Source organism: Engystomops pustulosus, chromosome 2 (assembly GCF_040894005.1).
Source record: "Engystomops pustulosus chromosome 2, aEngPut4.maternal, whole genome shotgun sequence".
Classification (NCBI taxonomy): domain Eukaryota; kingdom Metazoa; phylum Chordata; class Amphibia; order Anura; family Leptodactylidae; genus Engystomops; species Engystomops pustulosus.
In genome coordinates this window covers 107,790,749-107,811,592 of record NC_092412.1, presented here as the reverse complement: position 1 = coordinate 107,811,592, position 20,844 = coordinate 107,790,749, and the positions used below count along the sequence as shown (strand labels likewise).

The window sequence follows — 20,844 nt, the reverse complement described above, 5'->3', positions numbered from 1 at the left end:
CATGCATCGCATGTTTTTCAATGCATGACACATTTTTTGTCTACCTTGTGTAAACAGGGGGTATCTCTCACAATACAGAAAGATCACTGATTTTAATGGGCATCATTCAATACATTTTTTCTTGGAGCTAGCAAGAATATTGAACGTTTGCTTTCATAGGATCAGTGCCTACTGCTGCAGATACCAGCAACGATAAAAACTGTAATTTCATGCAATAGCATTGTGGAAAGCAAATTGTGGAAAGGAATTGTCATTCCAACATCTGCCTGATATTTTCCAATCAATCTTAATTCAATTAATTCAATTATCTTAATATTGTAACATTCAACCACTGTTATTGAAACTGTCACCTGTTATGTCAGATACCTTGACAATGTGCTGGAATTTTCTTTTATGTCCCTTTATAGCTGACCACAGGCTTCTTGGCATTATACATGTTATAAATATAGATGAAACTGTGGTTTTATGTGCCACCTGAATGATGGGAGAGAAAAAAATCTATCATACAAATGGGCAGAGTGGCTTTAATCCATGAGGGGGCCTAATACATACATTAACATAATGGGACCTCATACCCTTCTAAAACACAAAAGGTTTCTTTATTTAAAAAGAGAGAATTTTTTATGACAGGCATGATATTCCTATTGTTTCTTGATCATAATTAGGTTCCTTGGCAGTTCTTGAACTCAAAAGCTTTGTCACTGTATTCAGGTTCAGAACTTTCAACTCAAGTCAAGGCATTACATTGTATTTTTATGTCACTTTACAAAGGGCATCATTAGATTCTTTCAATCTATAAACTTAAAGTTAAAGATTTCTAGTTCTTTGCCAGAGCACCAAGGTATAACAGTGTTTTATCTTTCCGGGCTTCCAGATTCTATAGCTGTCTGTGATTCACTTTTAAACTATTATTAAAAGGTCGGGTTATTTGTTATTTTTGGATATGTGATGAATCTGAATTATATTCAGATTCTTCTATCTGTCTTTGAAATGTCTTGAATTGAGTTTTCTTCCGGTGCCCTCAGTTTAACGGACGTCCACCACGATTACGTCGGATTTCCGACATGCATGTTTCCTACAGATTCAGCGCCCAGTCACTACAGTCAAGGCCTATAATAACAGTAAACCATTGTTGTAAAATAGGCAGAGCTATATGTTACCGGCTCTGTCCTCCAGTGTGTAGCAGGGCTTCCAGCAGCAATGCAATAATCTCTTCAATGGGAAAGGCGCTTTCCGCACCTCTACCTATTACATATTAATGATCTTTCCCAGTATGTAGATGCTTGAAAACCCTTTAAAATTCAGCACTCATCTCTCATGAAGTCATCTTTATATACAAAGTATTGAAAATTTTCCCTTTTAGTGCAAAGTTAGTTTGGTATTTAACTGCTGCTTTCTATTTATAACTAGCGTCTGTACTCAATTTTTCACCTAGGAAGATGACATTGCTCCTAATTAGGATTCATTTACCGACTGGAAATATTTCAGTAGATTTTATTGGTTTGTTTTGCAGTAATGATGTTACAATGTACATTACCTTTGCTCTGTTTGTGTTTATTTTATGCCCTGTTGTTTTGTTAAATGAAATGACACAAATTTTCTCTGTGTGTGATCCACCTCCAATACTTTGCATCAGTATTCCAGACATGATTACAAGGGCTCTGATTAAGTTCACAAAAAGCTACTTTATTTCTTTTATCAAGTTTATAAGTTTTACTGGGTTTAAAAGCCAACAATTTATAGAAACATAAAAAGTCTACATTTTCATAAGTTATTAAATAACATATTTTACTACGCCTCTGGCCTAGGACATCTAATTTAGTCCCATGACTTTCAATACCACTCCTATGCTGATAACACACAGATCTATATCTCTGGTCCAGATGTCATCTCTTGGCTATCCAGAATTCCAGAGTGTCTATCTACCTTCTTATCTTCCCCTTTTTTTTTTTACATTGACAAAACAGAACTCATAGGGGCACATTTACTAAGAAAATTGCAACCTGCACTATATGTAGTTTGCCTGTGTAGTGTGAAGAGGGCACTCGATTCAGGATTTCTGGGGCCTATTCTTCATGAATCTGGCGCCCCCTGCACTGCTGCGACAGAGTGTGCCACTTTATTTTTGGTGCACCTTTAAAATAGAGCGTGCAACACAGTTCTATCAGATTTTGCATGTTAAATGTACCCGACTGTGCATGGGAACGCCCCCTTCAGTGCAGAAATGGTGTTGCATGAAGAATTGTGCAGATTGCACATACAGGCCCTTACTACAACCTGACACCTCCATCACAAGGACATATCTCGCATCCAAGCCTTCCTTAATCCGGAGTCTACACAATTACTAGTCCATGCCCTCATCACGTCCCACTTGTACTACTGCAAGATTCTTCTCTGTGGTCTTGTTGTATTGAAACGCAATACAAGAGTTGAGAAGAGGAGATTTGCCTAATTAAATCGCTTTTACAAAATGCGTACTTTAACAGAATGTTAATGAATGCATTAACATTGTGTAAACATTTTTTTTTTGTTACTGGTATGTTTACATATGTGTTAACATTGAATTAAAGCGTGTGTTTTCTAAATGCAATGATAACAGCAAAGTTCTCAGACAAATCTCTTCTCATCTGTTGTATTGCATTTTAAATGCTTGCATGAATACCATGTGTGAATGCACCCTAACAATCTTATGCCCCTCCAATCTATCCTTAACTCTGCTGCTCTCACTTTTCCTCTGCCTCTCCTCTCCGTCAGTCTCTCCACTCTACCCGTTGTACAGCGAATTCAATTTAATATTCTAACCATGACTTACAAAGCCATCCACAACATGTCCCGTCCATATATCTCTGAACTCATCAGCCATTACCATCCCACACGTAATCTCTGTTCCTCACAGCACCATCACTCTATTACCATCCGCTCTTCTTACAACCCTAAGACTTCTGCATTGCACCTCCCATACTCTGGAACTCTCTACCAAAATGTGTCAGAATGTCCCAACTTTCCAAACCTTCAAACGTAACCTGAAAACCCACCTGTTCAGGATCGCCTACAATACACAATAACTGCACTGCACTGCTCCCCCACCTTATGTATCCATCTACCCTCCAATATAGAGTGTGAGCCCTCATGGGCAGGGTCCTCCTCCCACTTGTCTCCTGATCACTGTAGTTTTGTATTTGTAATTGCATGTGTGCTTGTCTTTATATAATTTCTGTGAATATTCAATTTATGGCACCATGTCATTAATGATGCTCTATAAATAAATAAAAATACTAAATTAGGCAATAAGTACATAACCAGGCAATATACATTACTTACGTTTAATGTGATAGATTATAAGCTCCTGCCATTGCATAAAAATAAAACTACTATCATACTGCCCATTGTGCACAATTATACAACTAATGCCATAAATACAGAGAGTACAGGACCAATGATTCTAGCACATTGGAATAATGCAATTACTATATATATACCATTAGAACAATGCTCATATCATAAATATATCCCCAAAACATTGCAGGTACTATACATACACCACATGCTTATAAATAAATGTGCATAATAACAGCCGAACCATTAATACAGCTCCAGAACAATTATTGTACCATTTATTCTGCACCAGAATAATGACAGTACCGTAAATAACAGAAACAACCTCAATATATAAACTCTACTGTAAACTATACCAGCAATTAGACTTCTTAGTAAAATATTCTTAACCTTAGTGACATGGCCTGAAAAGGCTCTAGTGACCGAGCATTTTTAGCAAATTTTTAAGGGCCATAACTTTTTTTTGCGTGCTACCTTAAAATTTTTTGCCGTGTTTTTTTTGGGACACATAGAGCTAGTAAATAAGATAATAAAAGTTTAAACATTTTTTTTTTATTTGGGGTTAAAAGTGGAAAAAAGGCTTCATTTTGTAATTTATAGTACTTTCTTTAAAAATTTTCAAATGAACTCAAAATGAACATTATAAATTAATTCCCTATTTAGTTTTGGTCTTTTTGATATGTAATATGTATAGTCTCGGGAAAACGGGTGACTATGGTGATGCTTTTTGTAGTGTAGTGGGGGATTTTTTTTGTAATATGGGGAAATGTCATTGTATTTTTATGAATATTTATTAATAGTTTTTCTGTGTCTTTTTACAAGTTTTCAAGTTCATCTGTAAGAGCCTCAGTTACAGGGGAAACCACCAGCTGTGACTGGGGATTCTGATCAGATTCTAATTAGACCCAGCAGCTCTGGTTAACCCCTTTATACCCGATGGTCATGTGACCTCCAAGCCTATGGAGTCGGCGGCCATGCTGGCTCCTCTCCTCTATGCATGTGAGGAGCGGAGAATGGAAAAGGGGTAACGAACCGCATCTCCCTTCCCCCTCGGGTCTCCGGGTGCCTCTGACACCTGGAGACCGGGTCCTGCTCCCACAGATAGCGCGGGTGCAGTAGAAAACTGCAGCGACATCTAGACACATCGCTGCAGACTCCAGACCTCCGCCAGCTGATGTCTATCGTCAGCGGGTGAGCAGAGCGGAGTTAAACTATAATTAACTTTTCATGAAATTTGTATTATGGGTATTAATTAATTTTCTCATTGGTAGAGAAGAAGTTAAAGGGAGCATGTCCATAGATTCTCACTCCTCTAACTACTGAAAAAATGAAATACAGATAGGCCTCACATTATATCTACATGTGAATCGCAGATTTACAACAGCTGAACACATGGAGAAGAGTCTGTAGAAGCTTCTTCCGGCCTTAAGCAGCATGATTGATAGGTCTGTCATTATACACAAATAGGAAGAGAACTGTCAATCATTTCTCTGGAAACAAATTGGTAAGAATTTTACCGGTGCACCTTAACATTGGTCTTCAAGTCATTTATTGCTTTGCATATTTTCAGTTGAGTAATTAAAGTCTAGAGATTACTCACCTCCTTAGGCTCCAGCACTGTCTGTATCCCATCATAACCCATGATGTCATGTCCTGCCAGGACCTTGATCTCATATTCATGAATATGATCATAAGGCAGTGGCAGCGTCATTGCTCATGGTCAGAGATCACATGACCCTCCATCTGAAGCCATTTTATGGTCAGCAATGTGTGGCTGATGAGATAAAAGACAGGAGGCTTCACTTCACATATCAAGAAATCAATGCAGAACATTTAATAGATGTATATTGGTAAATTACCTAATATTCTTCTCCCCGTACTTACACACACATTACAAAAAACATCAGGTAAAGTGGCCAATCTCATTAATGTAGGGGAACTTTTTGTTACCTTATTAAGGGTTTTCTTTCATTGCAGTTTATAAGGTAAATAAATGAGCTTTAGCTGTTTAATGTGCCCTACATTTGATATATTCTCATTTATTAAGTAAAGTTTTACAGTAGCTGAAATGAGCCTACCAATTATTTATTGTTACAGCTTTTGTTTGCTTTTATTTTTTTCCAGTTCCTATCTCCCTTGGCTTTCTAAGCAGCATATGTTTTCTATCCACCTGTGTAAAAAAGTAAAATTATTCAGGCATGCTTCACATTGACTAACTTTGAATTGTTTTTGTAAGGCCAGCATAATACCTTTACAAATTAATCCCAAAATCCTGACGCCAAAACTTTAATTCCACAGAACATATGTTTCTTTGTCAGGAGTGTAATCATACCTATGTAAATGAGACAAAGCGGGATATTAAAACTGCAACCTACAACACCTTAACATATTCCTTAGAAAGCTAAAATTATATGGCTTTATCATTATCAACAGACATAATAATAAAACTTTCTAATAGTTTTCCAAATAAAAATAAGGTAGTTTAGTTTATTGGGTTTAAAGTAATTCATTTTATTGTATAGAGCATAGCTTATTTTTTAGTGTATATGCCTACACTGTTTATTACTCTAATTAAAACATACTCCTACATAATTCTTCATTAATTGGCAAAACAGTATGTTCATAATTAACATTGAACTTTCCCATTCTCCTTGGCAGAGCCTCCTCACACTCTGCATGCATTCAGTCTCCATAGTCAAAGTTTGTCATTATTGTACAATTGTTTTTGCAGCTGTTGCCAGCTTGGTCACTACATATTAGAGGGCAGAGGTGTGTCTGTGTTAATCACAGGGTGCCATAGCCTCACAATCATATAACCTTCTCTTTCACCAAAAGAAAATCTACCCAACTCACCCAAGCTGAGTAATGCACTGAAAACTTTTGCAATAAAGAAGTAAAGGTCTTTTTCATAGGTCTAACACTTAATCAGAATCACTAATTGGAAGATACCAATCAATATGCTTAGATTCAGTGCTATGGCAGAAAAATATGCAGACACAACAGTATCGAGAAACTGGGTTGGGCTCAGTGTACAGGATCAGAAGACAGGTTCCAAAACTGGGTCCAAGGTACAGGTTCCGGATCAGGACACAGGGTCTGGAATGGGGTACAGAGAATAGACTCAGATACAGGTTCAGGGTTTCGGATCAGGTTGGGGTCTAGGGTTAAGATCAAGCAGGATACAGGGTTCCTGATAAGGCAGGATATAGATTACAGTTTAAACTGGATTTCAAGGTACTGGCTCAGGTAGAATACATGCCCAGGTACAAGTTTAGGATTTTAGCTTCACCAAAACAGAAACAGGCAGCAGTACAACAGGTCACAGGAGAAAGCATAAGCAGAAACCAGTAAACTAGGGAATAGCCATTGATCTGAGCTCCAGAATAAACCCAACTTTCCAAGAAACTGATACTGCAAGACAGCTGTCAATCAGCCCTGGTTGTGGGTCACCACCTCTGAACTCAGCAGCCATTCAGAGGATTCTGACATTCAGTTGCACTCTACAAAAGTTTTAATCATCCAATGACACATATATCTGAACATGTCAAGAAAATAGGAAAAATAAGGTAAGACACCTCCTTATACACATAATATTGTCCTACACCTGCTGTCCAGTAGACTTCATAGTAGTAGTTGCACCATAAATTTACACGTCCTATAGCACAATAGCACTTAACAGTTTTATAACAGTCTCTGTACTCATAAAATTCAAGATGCAATAAATCTCCAATACAAGTTGATCCAATATAAAAAAAACTACTATTGCAATACAAATCTGTGGGAGCTGACATTTTTTCACAGTGCCACGCACAGATCATATTCTTCATGTTGTCCGTGACTTATTGCTTTTATTTGACAAGTTTTTATTTATTTTTCTATTTAATTGAGCAAAAAGTCTAACTGGTATGAAGCCATCTTGGATGTATAGCAGTTATGTAAATGATATAAAAGTCACTTAGGTTTAGCGGCTGTTAAATATAAAGGAACCTAATAAATGGATCTTTATCAAAACATGTAACTTTGATGTAATCAGAGATGTAGCTTCAAATCCCCTACAGAAACTGAAAGGTAACCAAATTTTACCTCATTAAACTTCTAGCACCCTCTGGAAAGGTATGAAAGGTCTAGAATTCCCCCTTTTATGTTAAATCTGACTCATTTACCAATGAATAAATCACCTCCAAAGTCATAAGAAAAGGAGCTGAGGAGTGTTATTTTTTGCTAAGTATGAGTCACTTTTTGACATTCAAATGTCATGTTAAAGATGAGAATCACATATCTCATTATTGTGGTTCTATCTGCTATAGAACTGGAGATACGGGCAGTTAAAGACATAGTTTGGAATGGGAGCTGCAGATGAAGATTTAATTTAATTTTCTGACCATGTATTTTACAGCTGCTATCTCTTATTTTATAGCACACAGAACCACACCCATGGATTTTAAAAGATTGAATTCTCATCTTTACAATGGCAGCAGAACCATGGTTCTTGCTGATTTAGGGCCCAAGATAGAGGTGTTTTTAACAACATTCCCACTTCATTCTATAAAAATGACTCATCTTTGGCAAAAGTTACTCTTTTCATCTCATTTGCATATGGCTTAATGAAAATATTTTATTAGTAAACACGAGCTTTAAAATTAAAGAGGAAATAATAAAAATAATATTTTATACACTAGCTGGTCTGCTGTTTGTTAGTGGGGTAAACATAGTCTATCTTTCTTCATCACTAGAGTTAGCTACTCCCCTTTACTACCCTTTAGCTCTAAACTAAATATTGCTGTGGTATTCCTTATGCTCCTCTGATCTCACTATTGGTTTCTATAACAACAATGATGGTGTCATTTAGAGTTTACAGACTCTTAAAGTGAACCTGTCATGAAGATTCAGGTCCACAAACCATCAGCTACATTTATTCCAGAGCAGAGATAAAATTATAATAATGTCCATCTGTATACTGAGATATTCAGCGTTACACACTAAAATGATCTTACACTGAAAGGTTTCCCTTTAAATAATGTGGCCCCTAAAGTCTCTTGAAGTATGGAGGTTGTCCACAACTCTTTAAAATGTAGAGATTTTTGGACACTCTTTAATCCAGAAAATACAAACTATACTGTACTAGCTGCGAGCAGTCATTTAGAATGTATGTGGGTTACTTCCAGTGGAAATGTACTGCAATACACAGTGCTATCTGTGCTTATAAATACATTATTCATTTCTAGAGGTCAAAAATTCATTCCTTTTTATTCCATCTAGTATATTGTATAGCCGTGTCACACATGTAGGCAACACAATGCCCACTGTGCTCAATTCCTATTCTGCAGAAGTTGAACTCCAGCTTCTCTTGAATTAATATATTTCAAAAGCAAGAGAGCGAAGACAGATAGTTAAATAAACGAATATATCCAGGTACATATCTCTTTATGACCGCAGGCTACAAAAAAATCTAACAGGTTATAGTCACCCTTTTATTTATTTATGAGATTTCAAAGATAGTCTTATAGTCTTAGAAATACTGGTAAAAAGGTATCTTTCTTCCTGACATTTTCCAGAATTAGTTCTTATTGTTTTGTATGTTTCTGAATAATAATGAAAATGAAAATAATTTAGATTTTGTTTTACATACTTTATAAATGATAGACTACATTAAATGTCATATGACTTTCCTAAAACTTGCTATTTGAAACTGTGAATAACAAAATACATATAATTAAGATTTTAAGATGATTTGATTTTCTTAGAAGGTCCATAAAAGGGCCACCATCATATTCACGTAAGTCATTGAGTAATTTGGCCACTATATCACCAACCATCATCTCTGGTGCTCCCAGAGTCTGCACAGATAGGGGCTTATTTACTAAGGGTCTGCGGACCGCATTTCCATCAGACTTTCCAACATTTACGGGATTTTTGCTGCTGTGACAGGGATTTAGCAGGGGATTGAGTCGCACGCGATCAGATTTTGGCGCAGTGGCACTCGCTTTCATGGGACAGAAATTGGGGGACGGCCGTCGGACGATTCGACTGATTCAGACTGAGCACGGGATTTTACATTCAATTTGTGTCGCAAGGCAATGCACTTACATACACCAGGAAGAAGAAGGTGAACTCCGGTGGACCTGAGCGGGGAAGAAACACATGCAGGATATCGGGCGCACGATCTTAGTGAATCGCGGCAGAGTGCATGATCGTCGGAACAATACACTTTGGATAAACTCCTCGGCCGCGTATGTAAATGTGCCCCATAAAGTTGAAGAAGCAAACATTCATTTCAGTGCGCAAGTGCCCGAGGTCTGGCATATAAGCAATGAAGCTCTGGCATACCATGGCTTCAACAAACAACTGTATAGGTTCTGGGAGGACCAAGAGCTGGGTAAGTATACATTTTTTTCACCAAGGTCATAAATTGCATTAGCACACTAGCAACTGACCATAAAGACGGCTAACATTGAAGCATGTTATGTTCATTGAATGAAAGTCATGAAAGGTACCAGCCAACACTCTAATGTGTATGGCTGTTTGCTATTATTGTGTCCAAATTATTTTTTCTCAGGGGAGATAAGTGGTTGCCAGAAGTATATGGCAGCAGCTTATTCCACTATCCCCATAGACAACATCTGTAATGACAACACATATATGTGTGACGTCACTGCCTAATATGTTGGGACTATACTGTATAAACAAACTATATAGATATTTTTGCGATATCAGAATTGAGACTTGATATTGTTGGAGAACATTGTGGATGCTTTATTTTAAGCACTGCTCAGGGATCAGCTTTTTTGTTTCATTTTTGAACATTGATGATAAGCTACAAGTTATAAATCCCTTTATTAATGGATACCTGTTCTGCAAGGTGTGGGATAAAAATACCACAAAAATCTAACTGCGCATTTCACGATTATGTGGATATTATTCTTTTCATACAAATACTAGCTGCAGAATGTCTTATATGTAATGATCATTTTGTTCTGACTTATTAAGCTATAAGAAAAAGTTTCTGGTAGCCCCAGATTTCTGTCAGCATAAGCTATAGCTTCTCCCTGTGTAGATTACTGTAGCTTTAAAATAAACAGCCATTATATCAGCATACAACTCTGTCTCACTGAGGTTTCTGACAAGCGCTATAAATCAGTGGAGAACTTCACACAGTTCAGCTGCCTTGCCTGTCAGCTCACCCCAGATGCTCTAGTTGAGTCTGCTATAACTTATGCCGTTCACAGCTGCTTCAACAGTTTCCTTAACCCTACACACTATCAGACTACTTTACTCCACTTATGACATCCCACTGTAATACATTTCTTCTTTTTTTACTCCTAGTGAAGAACAAATAGCTAAAATCAAATTGGAATTTTTTAAAAAACTAGTATAGGTCCAGTTGTCATTATATATAACTGTATATTTTAATCTTGTAGCCTAATCTTGTAGCATTTTGAAGTGGGTTGCTTCTTACAGGAAGTTAAGAACCTCTGCGAGTTTGGTTGTACGTAGGAGGAGGTCATTGTGACCCAACAAATAGATTATAATTTATAGATGCTAAAGGCTAACCTGAACCCCCTCAAGCCCTATATGAGCACCTCAAGCCCTATATTTTTCTGTTCAAAATGTCTAAAAAATAAAGACCCAATATATTCATTTACCCACCTGAATAAAAGCTGCATTACTTCCTGTTCTAATTTTTTGCCTGGAAATCTGAGATAGATATATACCATGACTATTATTTGGCATAGATGTCAGTTCTGGCAAACAAACATACCTGAGATGGGCCTCATATAATAAGAGAGCACCTCTTAATTATTGTGGAATATATTTATGAAAATGTATTTAGTCTTGGTGGTTAATTTGCTTGACAGGTTCTCTTTAGCTACCATCCAAGATTAATAATAGTAAACAAAACCAAAAACACTACTACAAAAATGTCTCGTCTTAAATCTGGGTAAGATGCAGCAGGAACAACAAAAACTCCTTAACTTGTCATATCATAATGCTTTGTGGGTGTTTTTTCTCTTACTGTTTTACTAATAAGGTCCATGAATTGGTCAGGGATTAATTGCTTGCAACAGGAAGACAAAAATTCTACTGGGGACTGTGCCACTCTTGTGCATACATGAGGTTAAAGACTACTGAGGTTCAGCCCCTTTCCAGCATGTGTATTTCTCCCCTCTGAACTAGAGTAGCACTATTTATGGCACTACATAGTGAAGTATAGGCCCTCACTAAAGAACGGTATAGACACTCTTGTTTATATATATGCCTTGGGTGTGCCCATTTTAGTTGACGTGTGAAGTCTAAGTCATTGGCCATCTTGACTTATTCTTCCATTTCCCAAGATGACTCCAGCTTTCTACACAGAGGGGGCAGAGTGTTCTTCCAATGCACTTTTTTCTGCTCTGAATCCTTCATAAGAGCAGATGGGAGGACTGAGGTGGTCACGTGTGGGAGGAAAGGAATGAAGCAGCTGTGCTGAAATGGTAGGGCAATTAATAGATGAGTAATACCCCCATTGACTAATAATTAAACCTTTGATAAAACTATACCACAAAGGTGGTTGAATGCTAATAAAAATACAGAGGTGCTGAGAAGATTTAGAGTTAATAATCAGCAATATGTCATAGCATTCTAAAATGGGAATACCTGTTCAAAGGTGTATAATTTCCTTAGATCTAATCAACTGAGGCAAATAATCCAAGATATTTATCCATTGGCAAACACAAAGATGTGAAGTGGCAGTAAAATGTGCTGGGTGGATTTGTAGTTTGTGCCCAAGTGTATTTCTGCTTACTTTTATGTATTTCTTGATGTGCACAGGAGCCTAAGGAGAGTCTTTGTACTAAATAGACAAAATAAAGAGCCGCGTATCTAAACTTTCCGCCAGATTAATCCTTGCTCTGATATGAGCATCATTAATCACAGTATTCAACAAGAGAGACAAGGTGCCACTACTGGGAAAGCACCCCTCAATCATGTTTAGGCTTTTCTCAAGCTATTTATGATAGTGATCACATCTCTGAAAAGACACTCCGTGCGCTGATATTTACTGCAGGAATCATGGGAGGAAATCTGCAAACGCTACAAATACCCTGAAATATTCTGTACTTGCAGGATTACAGCGTCAGATTCCTTTCTGTGTTTGCTGTTTTAGTTAAAGAATCATCTGTAAACTACCTGATAGTTAAATCAGTTTTGTCCTCACTTGTCGCGGTATTGTCCTTGACATTATATTTATTACCTGCTGTGTCACTGAATTCTCTGACTGTAAGATATACCTGGTTGAGATATCAGGCTAGATAAAGCAATGAGTTATTGCAGAAAACAGGCTATAATGACCTTGCCAACATTATCACTGCTATGCAAAACCTGTGCTGCTAACCAACAGTGATAAAATTCGAGCTGTGAATGCACTTCACATAATGTTTTTGCATGAGAAAGCTTAAAAAAAGAATTAAAAGGTGCTGAATTTTCATGTCTTGGAAAAGTTTTAACTTTTTAAAAAAAAAAAATGTATTTTAAGTATCTGTGCTGTACAAAGTATAGTGTTGCATTTCTTGAATATGTTATATAAATACAGGGAAATGCCTTTGATGGACCACCCAAAACTGTATCTACACAAATAACAAAGACTGTACGTATAGTATATGATAAATCTGAACATTTTCCACAGAATATCTGGCTTGGATAAAGGGGCAGTGGTTTCACTGTTTTTATGTGTAAAAAACTAATTTTTTAGAGGTAATTTTGGGACTTTAAAAGGGCTTTCCCATTAACTACAATTATTCCTTATCCACAGCAAAGAGTTATAATTCTAGTCACAGGGAGTCTGACCACTAAGACCCATATTCATTTTCAGAAGGGGGGCCACAAGTGCCCCTACCCTGCCCCACCAGGACTTGGTTGTCTCAGTTGGTCTTGGAGGTACCGTAGAACTCATAAGAGCGCAGGACGTCTTGTGTTCTTTAGCCAATCGCCAGGGGTCTCAACAGTTCTATTCCCATGTAATCAGGCATTTACAGGCAGTCCCCTAGTTAAGAACACCCGACTTACAGACGATCCCTTGTTACAAACGGACCACTGGATATTGGTAATTTACTGTATTTTAGTCCTAGACTTCAATGCTCAGCTATAACAGTTATCGGTTAGGTGTCTGCAATATAGCTTTATTGTTCATCCTGGTTCTTATGAGAATCCAACATTTTTAAAATCCAATTGTCACAGAGACCAAAAAATTCTGGCTGGGTTACAAATCTAATGTATATAATTCTGACTTCCATACAAACTCAACTTTAGAATAACCCTACAGAACCTATCTTGTACGTAGCCCGGGGACTGCCTGTATATCCGAAATGATCTCACAACAATGATGGATCAACAGTGAGTGTCTGTTATAATAAGAACCATGGCCACAGGTGCAACCCGAAGTCAAAAACACCACTGTTTCCAATGAAGGTAATTGAACAGGTTTCCATAATGAAACCTGGTTAAGCTTTTACAGCATTTTAATTATGATAACAGGTTTCCTTTCTTTTTTTACATGGAATTACCATTGAATCTTTGGTAAGATGACTCATCATAACAGCCAAATATTCCTGGAATCATAGTGGCATCTCATAGATATCTTCAAATGATCTGATCATTTGCATTTTCTAACAGAAAATATCTTTTGTTTTTTATGTTCAGGTAATTGGTGGTAATTTCCTATCAACTGGGAAATGTGTGTGAATTGTGCTGGTGTAACAAATATAATAGCTATAATGTATAGCCCAGGGGTATCAGTAGATGACTCTAATTTGCACCTAGAGAGTTCTTTTCTTTAGCTGGCTCTATACTGAATTACTTAAGCTAAATTAGCAGTAATTGATTGGCTAAATCTGCAGCCTAGTGTGTTTCTAGAAAATGGTCAGGTAAATCATCACCTATGACTAGGGAGAAAATTGCAGCAAACCTCTCAGCTAAGCCAGAGGGCCTTAGTTCTTTGATGCTTTAATGATACCACTTTACTTTCCCAGAATTTAATATGCGACAGAGGAGGTAGATTTTTTTGGAGACACCATTTGGTCTTTCCCAGCAAGTTATTTCACTATCAGTAATATTACATAAAGGGGAGAGTTGAGAATTGCATTGATATTCACGTGATTTTAGCACATGAGCTAAAATTAGCCAAATTCACATTCTACAGGTATAATAATTGTGGTGGCCCTCAATTCGTACTTACACTGATAGGAACCTGTCCATTTCTTAGTAATAATTGTGTTATGAATTTGTGCCCACCAGTCTCTTATAAATTAAGACTTGATGCCTGTGATCGGAAACACTGTCCAGAAGGACTTCATAGACTAAAGGATTAAAAGTGTTTCACCAGCGGTGAATTCACTGCACAACCTTCCCAATATCATTTATAGAAATAGAAATCGCAAGTAAAAGAGTGAGTTAGGCACTAACACGTGGCGTTGTAGAATGGAGCACACGTGAAAGCTTTGTTTTGGCTAGAGTATCCATTAAATAAACAGTACCATCTAGATAGGAGTCACCTAAACATGTAATGGTGACTTTTAAGAAATAAGAAGGCCCTTGTTTCTACAGAGTTAATGGGTACAGGATTGGCATATTAATCTGACTAGAAACCCCTTGAAAATAATACAATTTAGGCTCAGTTCATCTTTATTTAACCTTCATTTATTTTGAGCCTCAACCATATTTTGTAGAACACACAGCACAGTTACAGTTCTTTCCAGCAACTATACAGAATGAAGGTTTAATGGAAACACTTGCACCTTTTGTTTGTTGTACCACTCCTGGCTCACAATAACTGAAGGAAATAACTGAAGCCCTAAAAGTGATGTGAAATGAGCCCCAGAGGGCACAACTCCAACCATAGGTAATATAAGATAGTTTGGGTCCAATTCATGCCAGCTCTATTATTTCTATTATGTACTTTCATAATAGAAGAACAGAACAGAAACTACATACGTAAAGTAAATAGGCGGTCTTCCATTCCTCAGAAGGCTCCCTTCTATGGCAAAAAAACCCATGGACTGCTACTGTATTCTTATTATTCCTTAACAATGCAATGTCCTAATGGAAGGGACATAAGGTAATGTGAACTTAGAAGATTGGTAGAGTAACAGTAGTCTTATTGACCGATGCAATAGCAGCAATGTTTCTCCTTAACACAGGTGAAGAATTTTTGCACTAGGAAACAGATGCCTATTGTTTCTTTCTATTTACATTCCATGAATAACAGCAGATGAAATGGCATGCATTCATTCACATAACACATAGCATAATTTGTCTTCTTTTAGGCCTTTTTCTCTTGCAGGCCTGGATTTTGGAGGCATTTTGAGTACACAATACAAGATTGGACTAGGAGACATCAGCAATGCATGCTTCCTTCATATAATTACATTTTCTAAACATCTGCGTCATTACTGATGTGATTCATCTTGAAGCGGCATACAGCTGTGTTTCCTGTTTCAATTAACAATCCCCTAATTGCATATCTTTCTCTTGTTACTAATTTAGTTAATGTATTCATAATTAAGAATATTCTGTTTCCTACCAAGATTTATCAAGATAGAAGATATGGAAAGGAAAATCATCTAAACTGGTACGGCTGAAAGACCCTTCAACTATGATCATATCAGCTAGTGCCCTTCCCGTAGTTAGAAGAACTAATTACATTACCAACAGTCACGCTTGCAGAACTCATTGTGGGTTTCCCTTAGGCTTTTGTTTTAGTGTCTGGAATTTTTATTAATGATCACATTTTCTCTTCATTATATTTGTGATTATGGAACACTGGTGGCAAAAAGGTTATGTTGTATCTGAAATATTTATCTCTATATTTTGACAGATTTTATTCTTAAACTGTGTTTTGGAGTAAAGATATGGTGGCAAAGCACCAAGAAGAAATCAAAAAGTAGTCAGATCAGGATTTGTCATATGAATTGTCACCAATACAGGCAGCCCCCGGGTTACAAGATAGGTTCTGTAGGTTTGTTCTTAAGTTTAATATGTATGTAAGTTGGAACTTTATCATTGTAACCCCTGCCAAATTCTTTTTGGTCTCTGTGACAATTGGATTTAAAAAATGTTGGATTCTCATAAGGACCAGGATTAACAATAAAGCTTCATTGCAGACACCTGTGATAGCTGTTATAGCTGCTTATTGTAGCCTGGGGCTAAAGTCAATAAATTAGCAACATCCAGAGATCCGTTTGTAACTAGGGGTCATCTGTAAGTCAGGTGTTCTTAAGTAGGGGACCTCCTAAATGTAATAGTTTTTTACAAAAATATACATCAGTCTTCTCCATTAATATTGCTTTACAACATGCTCCCTGCACTGTGTTTGCATGATGACATGATAGCTTCTTCTACTGTAAACTTCTGCTTGATCCAAAATGTAGATTGTGCTTATTTAAAAAAAAATCTATGGTAACAAAACCCTGACTGGTTTCAGGAGCTGGTTAGTTCAGTGGTTATCTAGCAAGATCAATCGTAGTCAAGGTGAGACCAAAGGTAGAGGTCCAGTAATAAAAGCAAAGCCATGGTATAGTTGCTAGAGATAAGGAAGAATTTACTTACCTACTGCTTATATCCTGGTGGAATGAGTGGTAAGACTCATCATTTGGTTCTTTTGTTACATGCATACTTGCACAATGATTTTTTAAGGATTGTGGTGATACTTACTTATGTTTGTGTTTTTGTCTATTATGAAGATGCTCAACATTTTTAATGAGATGTGCTTGCATGGATCTTTTTGATAACAGATTGTATACTGACTCTATATAAATACGTGAAGCATCATTTCATATATTTACAATTAATATTTTGTTAATAGTATGTACCGTTCAAAAAAGAGGAGGCAGAGGTGTAGATTACCTAAACATTTTCCAATATAACTATTTGGTTATGTGCTGGGTAACGGAAGCCTTTGTGGCTCATTTTATGGCTAATGTCTTCTGTTGAGTGGCTGTTTGGTAGAGACTCGTTCAGCAATTAGCTTAATGTGTAATGCCCAGGGTAGTTACAGTAATTTACTAAAGATGTAAATTGATGTTTTACAAGAAGGAAGTTAGGTACATAAACAAGGTGGGAGAGACATATTACAAGTAAAACTAGTCAATGAGGAAAAGTACATTGATTTGTAAGCACTCTGTTTTATAGTGTTTAAGTATAATATTGCTAGCAGCTTTCACAATTATCTAGATAAATTGAAAGAAAAGACTTCAGTGTGCATTTTCTTCTCAATTATCCTGCGGTTTACTGTCTCCGTACAAGTTCTTAGAAATGCTTATCTGAAACCCCATTGGAAAACAAGAAAATCCTTTCTGACCTCTGTAAATCGTACAATAATCCCTTATTTTGTGAAAATCCAATGACTTTTTTATTTAACACATTTATAGCTTCTAGTATCATCTCAATAGGGAACACATTCAAAATTTTAACTGCCCTTAGTTAAGAATGTTTCTCCATGGAGTATGAAAAAAATTACTTTCATCTGGTCTTAAAAGATGCTTGTGTTTGATTTTCATAGCTCTAGGTGTAATAGGCTCTTCTGAAATCTCCTTACAAGCCTTTGATGTATTTTTATAGTATGGTAGTCCTTAGCACTTCTTTAGACATGGAAACGACAGTTTTTTTTTAGACTTGTAGATGAGACCTTTTCTATAGAATGACATTACTTGATATTTCAAAAGCATAGCTACACGAAAACAATCAAGAATGTGGAATTGTTTCAGCATGCACATAAGTCATTGATAAACTGTAAACCTTACTTTTATGTAAGTAAAACATACTGGGGCAGATTTATCAAGCTGTCTGAAAGTCAGAATATTTCCAGTTGCACATGGCAACCAATCACAGCTCCCCTATAAAATGTTCATGAGCACTGGTAAAATGAAAGCTGAGCTGTGATTGGTTGCCATGGGCAACTAGAAATATTCTGACTTTCAGACTGCTTGATAAATCTTCCCCACTATGCTACCATTTCCTCCAAATTGCCAATATCAATATCAACATAACAGAATAGTAATAAATGTTGACATTTCTGTTCTGCTAAGAAACTTCTATTAGTAGAACAATATATAATATTACCGGAAATAAACACATGTGACTACAAAGCTGATGTTTTTAAAATAGCAAAGTAATTACCAACATTTGTAAAGTGAAGGATTTCATAAAATGCCTCTTCATTTATTATCTTATTCATTGGCTAGAAATTCAAGAAACATCAACAGCATGAAAGCTCAGTGATCTGAATGCTCACATATATTGGGTGTGACCTAAAGCCACTAACAATATAGTAATAATGTGTAAGGATCAATACTCAACAGATGAAAATTGGCCTACCTGCTGATGCCATAGTGTTCAGTTCATTATCTTATGTACATGGTTTCAACATTTTCAATGTATGGGGCCACCTGACTCTCTTCTGATGGCAAATGTTGCATGGGTTTAGGATCAGGCAAGATGGAATTCAGCTGTCTAATCATTATGTTCTTTAGAGATTATTTTTTATTCCAATGGTGTTGCTTGGGACTCTCACTTCTCGGGAGTCATAGGTGTGGGGACCTTAGAACTTCCCATCAACTAATGATCTTGCAATGTTGATCCAGAGGAACACAAAACATATTTTTTATTAAAATAAAAGCTGCGATTGGCCTTGTTAAGGGTAACTTTTACAAGGTAATTTTTCAGAGTGATGTCCACTTTAAACACATTACAACAAATAATGAATATTCTTTGTGTAATGAAAAGTTATTATCTTTTCCTATATACTTTCTGTATCAATTCTGTATCAACTTTCTTAATCTCTGCTTGCTGTCTTTCTATAGGAAGCTTCTATGTTTACTTCCTTTAGATAAACGCCGGTCCAAGGTCATGTGATGTCACACAGGTGCATGGTTTGTTAGAATCAAACAGCTTTGATTACACATGGAAGGGAAACAAATTTGAAAGGAAAATAGTAAACAATGATAACCAATAATTGAGTATATTCTGCAGACATTACAACTGCAAATACTAATACATTAGTTGTATAACTCCAGTAATAGAATAAACTATGGAAGGGAAAGTAGTAGAACACAGTTGGTATAGCAACCAAGCAAATACACTTGTTACTATAACCTTGCAATTATATTATATTATGTTTTCCAAACAGAAACAACTGGCAAATAGATAAGTGACCCAATAATGGAAAAAGTGAACAAAACACATTCAACTCTAGTGTTATTTAATTAGATTTTTATGCAAACAGATACATTCAAATTTGTAATATAAGCAACTCACTTTTTCATAGAACAGACTCAGAATAACAATCTATGATGTAAATACCATATTTTTAGATACTTGAGAAATTCATCAAAAAATCTGTAATTCAGAGATTTAAAAAGGAAAATTAATCAAACTCTTTGGTAAATTAACTTTGTCCTTTGAATAGATTGGCAGATGCTTTCCATTTAAGGTGTTTTTTATATTTATTACTATTTCGTTTTTAGGTCCAACATTTTTTGGGATTATAAATTTATTTTTAGTAAATTGAGACCTGTTTGCAATGGTGGACTAAGGGCGTAAAAGGGTTACTCCCCTGGTATACCCCTGACTCAACCTGATAAGGAGTTCAGTAATTAATAATAAAGGAATCACTGTAAATTAAGAAAAACAATAAAACTTAACTTTTATTTGGTGTATATTAAAACTGACTTTGGCTAAGATTTAGGTAATGTTATGGTATGTAATATTGTCTAGATATACTATCCTGGTTTTGACTTGTTGACTCTTCTGTTCTCCTTTAACACTTTTCCTTCAGGTTACTAAGGCTGGATTCACACAAACGTATGCCTGCAGGCCATACCCGGATGGGCATATGTCCGGCGCCATGGAGAGGAGGAGGGGTGACCCCTCCACTCTCCATAGCAATCCATTGCTCACGGCGCTGTAACATGTTGAAAGATAGGACATGTCCTATATTTTCCCTGTGTACAGAGTGGTAACAGGTGTGAAACCGCATTGCTCCATGCACCTATTGCCAGCCTATGAGGGACGTATGTACAGCTGCAAGCTTGCAGCCATATAAAAGTGTAGGTACATTGTCCAGTTGGATGCCATCATTTAGGGTGATGGTCAAGTAGGCAGGGAAAGTTTCAGGGCTTCAGTATCAGGGCTAGCTATCCCATTCTCTCTCTCTCTCCTTCCCTGGCAGAAAGTATGTAAAATAAATCATCAAAGTAGGGATAGAACTCTCCAAATTGCTTGCTCTTAATTGTATGAAACTACACAATTTTATATGGTTTATAATGATATAAAGAGGTTCCATAATATTGTAAAAATATGGATACTTTTCTCCAGCATGTCACTCCGGCCCATAGTTTGTATGAAGTGTCATTGGCATTAAAATCAGTTGCATCTTTATTCTTAAAAGGCATCTACCACCTGAATGAAGCACTGTATGCAAATGAGCCTGAGGGGCTCCTTAGGTGTTAATGGATTTAATGGTCATTTGCATACAGT

The 20,844-nt window shown here is 36.6% G+C and overlaps 1 protein-coding gene across 15 annotated transcripts in view; it reads left to right on the top strand.

Moving 5' to 3' along the window:
- Positions 1-20,844, top strand: part of DMD (dystrophin) — a 1,566,296-nt gene that overhangs the window by 1,266,874 nt on the left and 278,578 nt on the right. The window lies entirely within an intron of this gene.